This window comes from Penaeus vannamei, chromosome 35, assembly GCF_042767895.1.
Source record: "Penaeus vannamei isolate JL-2024 chromosome 35, ASM4276789v1, whole genome shotgun sequence".
Lineage (NCBI taxonomy): Eukaryota > Metazoa > Arthropoda > Malacostraca > Decapoda > Penaeidae > Penaeus > Penaeus vannamei.
This window is the reverse complement of record NC_091583.1, coordinates 1980058-1987557: the sequence shown is the minus strand read 5'-3', so window position 1 is coordinate 1987557 and position 7500 is coordinate 1980058. Positions and strand designations below refer to the sequence as shown.

General features: G+C 45.2%; 1 protein-coding gene across 10 annotated transcripts in view; it reads right to left on the bottom strand.

Moving 5' to 3' along the window:
* Positions 1-7221: 7221 nt before the first annotated feature.
* The window catches only part of LOC113805895 (nucleolar transcription factor 1-A), a 27983-nt gene continuing 27704 nt past the window's right edge, over positions 7222-7500 (bottom strand). For all 10 annotated transcript variants that reach the window (XM_027356965.2, XM_027356966.2, XM_027356961.2 and 7 more), the window contains one exon: positions 7222-7500. This exon is cut by the window's right edge and continues 458 nt beyond it. The gene's annotated coding sequence lies outside the window, so the exon portion shown is untranslated.

The following is a 7500-nucleotide window of genomic DNA, read 5'->3' as shown; positions in this document are numbered from 1 at the left end:
GCCTCTCCAGGCCTGCTGCCCAAACAGGGAGACCTCTGACTTCCCCTTAGATGCCCTCCCAGACTCAAATGGAGGCACAAGCTGAACCCAAGTCGAAGGGGCGGTGGAAGATGACTCAGGCTGGAAACAGATTGCAGGAGAGTCTGGAGCCCCTAAACGTTTCACCCAGTCGAAGGGGACGCTAAAACCTGAAGGCTTCGATAATGTCTTCCAACTGGTGAGAGCACTGCAGATGCAGAAGCATATTCGGTTGACAATCTGGGTTGCCAGAGATCAGGGCATGATCCCCAGCAGAATCTGGATACCTCTAATCCAAAGGAGTTGCAAGTGATCGCAAAAAGAACCAGAGGAAAAAAAAAAGTTCAAAGGAAACTGGAAGACCCTCCCCAACAGACAACAATCACTTTGACGAGAATGATATATCTCTCCTGTTGAGTGTTGTAGTCACTGCAGTAGCAACAGCTTTGGGGAAGTCCAGCGGGGAGGCGTAGAAGGCAGCCCAAGTACCCATGCCGGCAATAGCCCAGACTGCTGCAGACCTGAAGGGGAGGAAGCTGGAAGTTTCCAGACCTACTGAGAGCGAGACACCTCATGCAACTAGCTGAAACCAGCCCCCCACAGGCCCTGCCAAAGCCTAACTTAATCCGAAGTGCCAAAAATGATTGATCTAACAGAAGCTCTACATTTCCCAGTAGGCCCTCAATTAGCTTGTCAAAACACTTGCAAGATGTCGATTCCTGAATCAACGAGGATCTTACCATGGAGTTGTCAGACTGTGGCAGACGTCCCATCTGATGATGGAGACGAATTATATGATAGCCAAATCCGATGTAAGTGACTCAGAGTAACCACCCTGGCACACAATCTAAGCATCCTAAAGTGGAACATGTGGGTATAACACAAAAATCTCCTTTCTCCACTCAATAGTGCGAGAAAAGAACAATGACATCGTCATGCTCAAGGAAACACTAACAGTGGCCATTGTTCGCTTCTCAGGTTATCATGTCTTCAGTTGGAGTTGGAGGAAGTGGTGTCGGGTAGGAGGAGGATGAGTGTTGGGAGGATGGATATCGGCAGTAGTTGGAGTTGATGGGGATGGGTTGTGTTGGGAGGGAGTAGGAGGAAGGGAAGTAGGGGGAATATAAGTAGGAGGAGGATGGGTATCGATATTAGACGGAGTTAAGGGGTTGTGCTGGGAGAGAGTAGGAGGAAGGGGTGTAGGGGGGATATGAGTAAAAGGAGGATGGATATTGGCAGTCACTTCGAGTGTGGAGAGAGTATATTGTGGAATATCTTCTATGGTTTCTCCAGTGGAGTTGGTTGGAGAGTCTTGTGAGACAAAAGTTTTTTTTAATGAGGAGGGGAAGAGGAGACTGGGGTCTGAGGAATAAAGGTAAAGGTAGGTGGAGGGGAGTGTGTGGTTGGAGAAGAAGGGGGGGAAGGTTTAGTCTGTCTGCTGCGGGGAGAAAGAGGGGACGGTGTTGGGGCAGTTGTTGAGATTGGAGCTGCAGTTAACATTGGAGTGTCTGGATTTGGTTTGGCAAAATAATTTGACTGGGGAAGGTAGGCGGTAGGAGTGCAAGTGGGAAAGTAAGTAGGTATAGGGGAGGGTGTAATGGTTACAAAGCAAAATAAATGTGCTAGACATCAAAGGTCATATAGCACTATAGGAAGGTATAGTAAACGGGGATGTCAGGTGATAGTTGCTATGCGTCATCTAGAGTAATGTTGAAAGATTGAAGCTGGGTAAAGGGTTGATGAGGGAAAAGGTTATGGTGGTTTAGGTTCGGGAGTTAGATCAAGCGAAGGATATTTATGCGCCTGAGGAAGGAGAACAGGTTGTCAAGGCAGAAGCTGTTGGATTCTGTAAGGATGTCTATGTTGGGAGGTCGGTGAAGGGAGGATAGGTGTGGAAAAGCAGAGGTACGTGCTGTATTAAACCGTGGACAGGACAACAGAATGTGTGGAACTGAAAGAAGGACATTACATAGAGGACATAGGGGCGGGTCAGAGCGTGACATTAGATAGGCGAGTGTTAGGCGAGTGTGGCCAATACGTAAGCGTGCGAGGGCCGTCTCCCAACGTCTGTTCCTGTGAAATGGAGCTGACCAAGAGGAGATTGATTGTTTTACGCTATGTAATTTATTGTTGTGGAGTCTTGACCTTAAAGATTGCCATCGGGTATACAAGAAGGTCTTAAAGTGGGGGTAGTAATCCGTAGCTGGAATATGTGAGAAGCGTAGTTGAGGTGATGTGGACATTGCGGCATAGCGTGCAAGAGCATCTACCTGTTCATTGCAAGGGATTCCAACATGGCTGGGTACCCAGCAAAATCAGACAGATTTGTGACGTGTGGATAGATAGAACAACCAGTTCTGGATCTTACAGACAAGGGGATTGGTCGAGTGCATAGACTTTATGAGGGTTAAAGAGTTACGGGAGTCAGTAAAAATGGTGAAAGAGGAAGAGGGGAGTGAGTATCTGCGTCTTAAAGCAAAAAGGAATACATACAGTTCTGTAGTAAGGACATTTGATTCAGGAGGGAGGGTGTATTCGCGATTTGGGAAGGTATAAGGGGTTAGGTATAAGCCATGGAGGAATGGAACAGACAGAAAGTGGAAGAGGTCGGAGGTGAGGAAAGGGGGAATGGGAGAGGAGGGTATCGATGCGTGCGGGGATAGGAGTAGGTAAACGTGGAGAAGAGGTAAAGGTATGAAGCAAGGATTGTGGGATAGTTAGTTTAGTAAGGGAAAGTTGGTGAAATCGAGCATAGCATCGATGAGAGAGAAGTGCTCGACGTCGAGAGAGGGACGGCATGCCTGATTCAGTATATAGGCTCTCAACTGGAGAGGAGTGGAAGGTGCCTAGGGTTAAGCGGAGACCGCTGTGGTGGATTGTATCAAGGTGAGCAAGAGGAGAGGTTGAGGCAGAGGAGTAGATATGGCATTCATAATCTAGAGTGGAGAGGATTAAAGTAACATGAAGATGGAGGAGAGTTTTGCGATCTGAGCCCCAGGAGATGTGGGAAAGAGTTTGTAAGATTCGGAGGCGGCATTGAGCTTTTTCTTTGATGTACAAGATATGGTCTCGCCAGGATAATTTGGAATCAAATGTAACGCCTAGGAATTTGCCAGTAGAACGGTATTTGAGTGGAGCGTTATATAAGAAGAGTGGGGGATTGGGAACCGTACGTGAGCGAGAGAAATGGATGGGGAAAGATTTGGAGGTAGAGAAGCGAAAGCCATGGTTAGTGGCCCAAGAAGTTACTGATGTTACTGTAGACTGAAGGAATTGACAGAGATCTGGTATGGATGTGCCAGATGTATAGATGGTTAAGTCATCAACATATAGTGATGCTCGGGCTCCTGGTGGTAGGACAGAGACTATGTCATTTACAGAAAGAAGGAATAAAGTGGTACTAAGCACACCTCCTTGAGGGACGCCTTCGAATTGAGGAAAGGATGATGACGTGGAAGAGGCAATTTTGACCTGGAAAGTACATTTAGAAAGGAGAGATTTAATGAAAACGCCCATGTTTCCTCGTAAACCTATGGAGGACAATTGTTGGAGGATATGGTACCGCCATGTGGTATCATATGCTTTTTCTAGATCAAAGAATATGGCTAATACGGATTCATGGCGTGCAAATGCAGATGTAATATGTCTCGAAATGGGCAAGTAGGTCTGATGTACTTCGGGCACGTCGGAAACCAAACTGTGAAGGGGAAAGGAGATTATGAGATTCAAGATACCACATTTAGCGGAAGTTAACCATTCGTTCTAGTAGTTTGCACAAGCAGCTAGTTAGAGCAATGGGGCGGGGTAGGGTACCTGATTTATTGGGTTTTAAGAAAGCTAGGATAAGAGCATCTCGCCAATGAGAAGGAAAATTTCCTGACGTCCATATGTGGTTGAAAATAGTTAAAACAGCCTCTATAAAATGCATTATGGGGGCCGCTGCAATTAGCACATGTTCGTGTTTGTGCTGAGCAGTTTGATCGATTATGACCAGGTTGGGCACATATGGGGCATCGGTCTGTGGAACGGCAATGTTTGGCAGGATGTCCAAAGCGCCAACAGTTTTGACATTGACGGGGAGGGGGTTGGTATAGTCGAACAGGGAGGGATTGTCCACCAATGTAGATACGTAAGGGAAGGTCATGTGTACGGAAGGTAATTTTGGCAATGTTGATTGGATTCTTTCGTTGACCTCTAGGAGGAATAGTGTAGCAATGTACTGATTTCACATCCTGGTCTTTGAGGCATCCTAATAAGTCTTCTCCACAGTCTCACCAATCTTTGGTATCGACTGGGCAGTTTGCTGGGGAGAGAAAGACAGTTCCGGTACAAGTATTACGGGTTGGATGAGGTTCTGCAGGAATGGGGTTGCCAGAATGATCAGTTAAATTTGATAGTGCTATAGATTCAGTTTCTGATCTGACTGTAACCAGACGGGAGCGATCGCGTCTGGTATAGAAAAGGACTCTGCCTACTTGTTTTTGGAGGCATTGTTGAAAGAGAAGAGTGTTGCCTGAGTAAGGATCTGTAGCAGGGATCACGAAAAATCGGTCCCATTTAGCTGGGCTAAACAGTATTTAAGATATCTGTAGGGTTGGTGGTGGTGGATGGTCGAGGACGTGTGGAAGAGGGAGTATTACGGAATGATGGAGAATAAGGTTGCAAGGTAGTAATAAGGGAGCATTGGTTGTTTGATGAAGGTTGCAGGGGTAAAGTTGAATTTGAGGAAGTTGGGTGGGTAAGAATGTCTTCTGGAGATTGATTCTCTGCTTGGGTGGGTAATGCACTAGTAGGCATTGAGGAGTGGGTAGTAGTTTGTGTTCGGAGTCGTGGTCAAAGGAGAGCCTGGGGTGGGGCTATTTGATAAAGGGGCAACCCTCATTGCCCCTAATAAAAGGATTACGTCTTCATTACTGGTCATGGGGAACCTTGATTATATAAAAAGGCATAAACGGTCCGCCTCCGTCGCTACTGAAGGTAAGGGCTAGACATAGATCGGGAGTACCGTGCGAATAGTTCCCGCAGGCCGTTCAGGACTGGCACAAGGTCAGCCTTTCCTCCTCTCAGCACGGCTCTTACACCTTAGGAAGTAGATAGTAGAAGGGGTTGGAGAAGGGGCGGAAACAAAAAGCTGGAGGGGGAAAAGACCTTGCAAAACTAGTTGAGTCGAGGGCAGAGGCCCTAGACAGGGGAGATCCCTGCATTGGGTCTCAGTGTCCGTCTCCTAAGCCCCTACGACAACAACGGGCAAGGGATTGGGGAGGGGAGGGGGGGGGGGTAGATACAACAAGCATTTGGGGGGATAGAAACAGTTCCAGTACAAGTATTAAGAGAGGAGTGAGGTTCGGTAAGAATGGGTTTGCCACTAAGGTCAGTTAGGGTAGATAGTGCACGAGCTTGGGATTCAGATGTAAGGGTGCGTCCACATCAGGGACATGTTGCTCAGATATAAATTGGAAACATTGTGGGGGACACAATTGGAGACATTCGGATACAAATCTCCTGATATGCATGGGAACATATCTGTTGAGAGTTGAGACATGTCAGCAACAAGAGTCGCCATGGTGAAACTGTCCACACCATGTTCGTTAGTTGGTTGGTGGGAGAGGTCTGACGACATCACCTCGTCCACACCAGGACTGCTAACATGTCGCCCAACAAATTTTCTACTACGATGTTCCTAAACGACTTAACAACTTGTTACCCAACTTGTCAGTCTTAATGTTCCTACCATGTTTTGTCACTGGTGTGGACGTACTCTAATTGTAATAAGGCGTGAACGATCAGAGGGACTGCGAAGGTAACCTTGCCTACTTGTTATTGGAGGCACTGTTGAAAGAGAATTGTATTCTCAGAATACAAAGAGATTACTCAAAAGGTTTGCAGAGGTAAAGGCAGTAGAAGGATGGGGGTGAGAAGATGGGGTGGTGTGGAGTGGAGTAGGCGGGGGAGGACAATATATATGAATAGTAGTAATAATGGAAGAGGGAGATGTATATATGAAAGAGAACGGTGGCATAGGAGCTGGAGGAGGAGAATGTTGGGAAAGAGGAAGGGGTGCTTTCTGGAGGTTGAGTAATAACCTGGGTGGGTGTGTTTTGGATTGGATAAAGTTGTCAGTACGCGTCGAAGAGGGGGTATTATTATCAGTGGTCGAAACCGTGGTCAAAGGAGGGGCAGGGGTCAGAAAACCATCAAGATCAGATTAAGATAGGCTAGTTGATGAAGGGGCAAGCCTTAATGCTCCTATTAAGGGTTAAGGTTCCTCATTATTGGCCATGGTGAGCCTGAAAAAAATGAGGAAAAGAAACGGTCTACCCCTCAGGGTCCCCATAAGCCCCATAAGGGGTAAGGGCTAGGCAATTAACCAAAGGAATACCGTGCCCATGGTTCCCGGAGGACGTTTATGACTGACACAAAGCCAGTCTTTCATCCTTTAAACACGGCTTTCACAAATTAGGAATGGGATAGAAGGAAAGGAGAGAAGAAAAGATCAAGCAAAATTAGTTTTGCTTGGCATCAAAGTCATTCAGTTTACATATATAGGCAGTGTGTTCATGACCCTGGACTGTGAAGACCATGAAATATACTGACAAATTGGCCCGGCATCAGGTATATACATACTAGTTCCTGCAGAAAAGAACCATGCAACATGTCTGCAGGCCCTGGTATTGCCAGTTCAGCTCTATGGTTGTACCTTGGAGTAGAGTTTGTATGCATTTTGCAGGTCATTGCACTAGAGAATGTATCCAATCAATTTTTGCACTGTGCAAAAAGCATGGAACCTGCTTATTTGCACAATCTAAGACATCCAAATCATTTAGCTCATTTCCCTAATAAAGTCTACAGACAACCCTGGGTGGATATGGCTAGTGTAACGACCGAGAAAGTGGCTTGCACAAATGATTCAATTCTGTAATGAGGGAGCTTGGATGAGCCTTCCCTTCGTCTGGCAGCTCACCAAGGGGACCCTCATGGATGAAAATAGTGGATTTTCTTTTCACAGTGTTTCCAGTGGTTTTCATCTTCCTTAGGGAAGTTCTTCCTTATGTTCAGGTAAAGAATGCATTCATGGAATAAAAAAAATAGTTTCTAAAGCAAGAAATAATTTTTCAAGGCACACAGTAGTTATTATTTCTTATACATATATCAAATTACTAGGTTTTCACAGTTGACACAGTATTGAGGGCATTAAATACAGAAAAGAAAAAAACTTTTATTTTTAATAAACTTACAACTTCTCTTACAAATGTCCATAAAAATGACATTTTTACAATGTAGACAATAATGGATTTCAGTGACCATAAATCCTTTAATCACTGATTACATATACACTAAAATATAATGTATATAAAAAGGTTTGAGGAAAACAAGAAACTAAATAAAAACTGAAAATCAATATTGTTAGTCCTTAAAAATGAACTAACAGGATATCAAGAAACTGGAAACCAATAATTTCTTAGTCTTTAAAAACAAACTAAA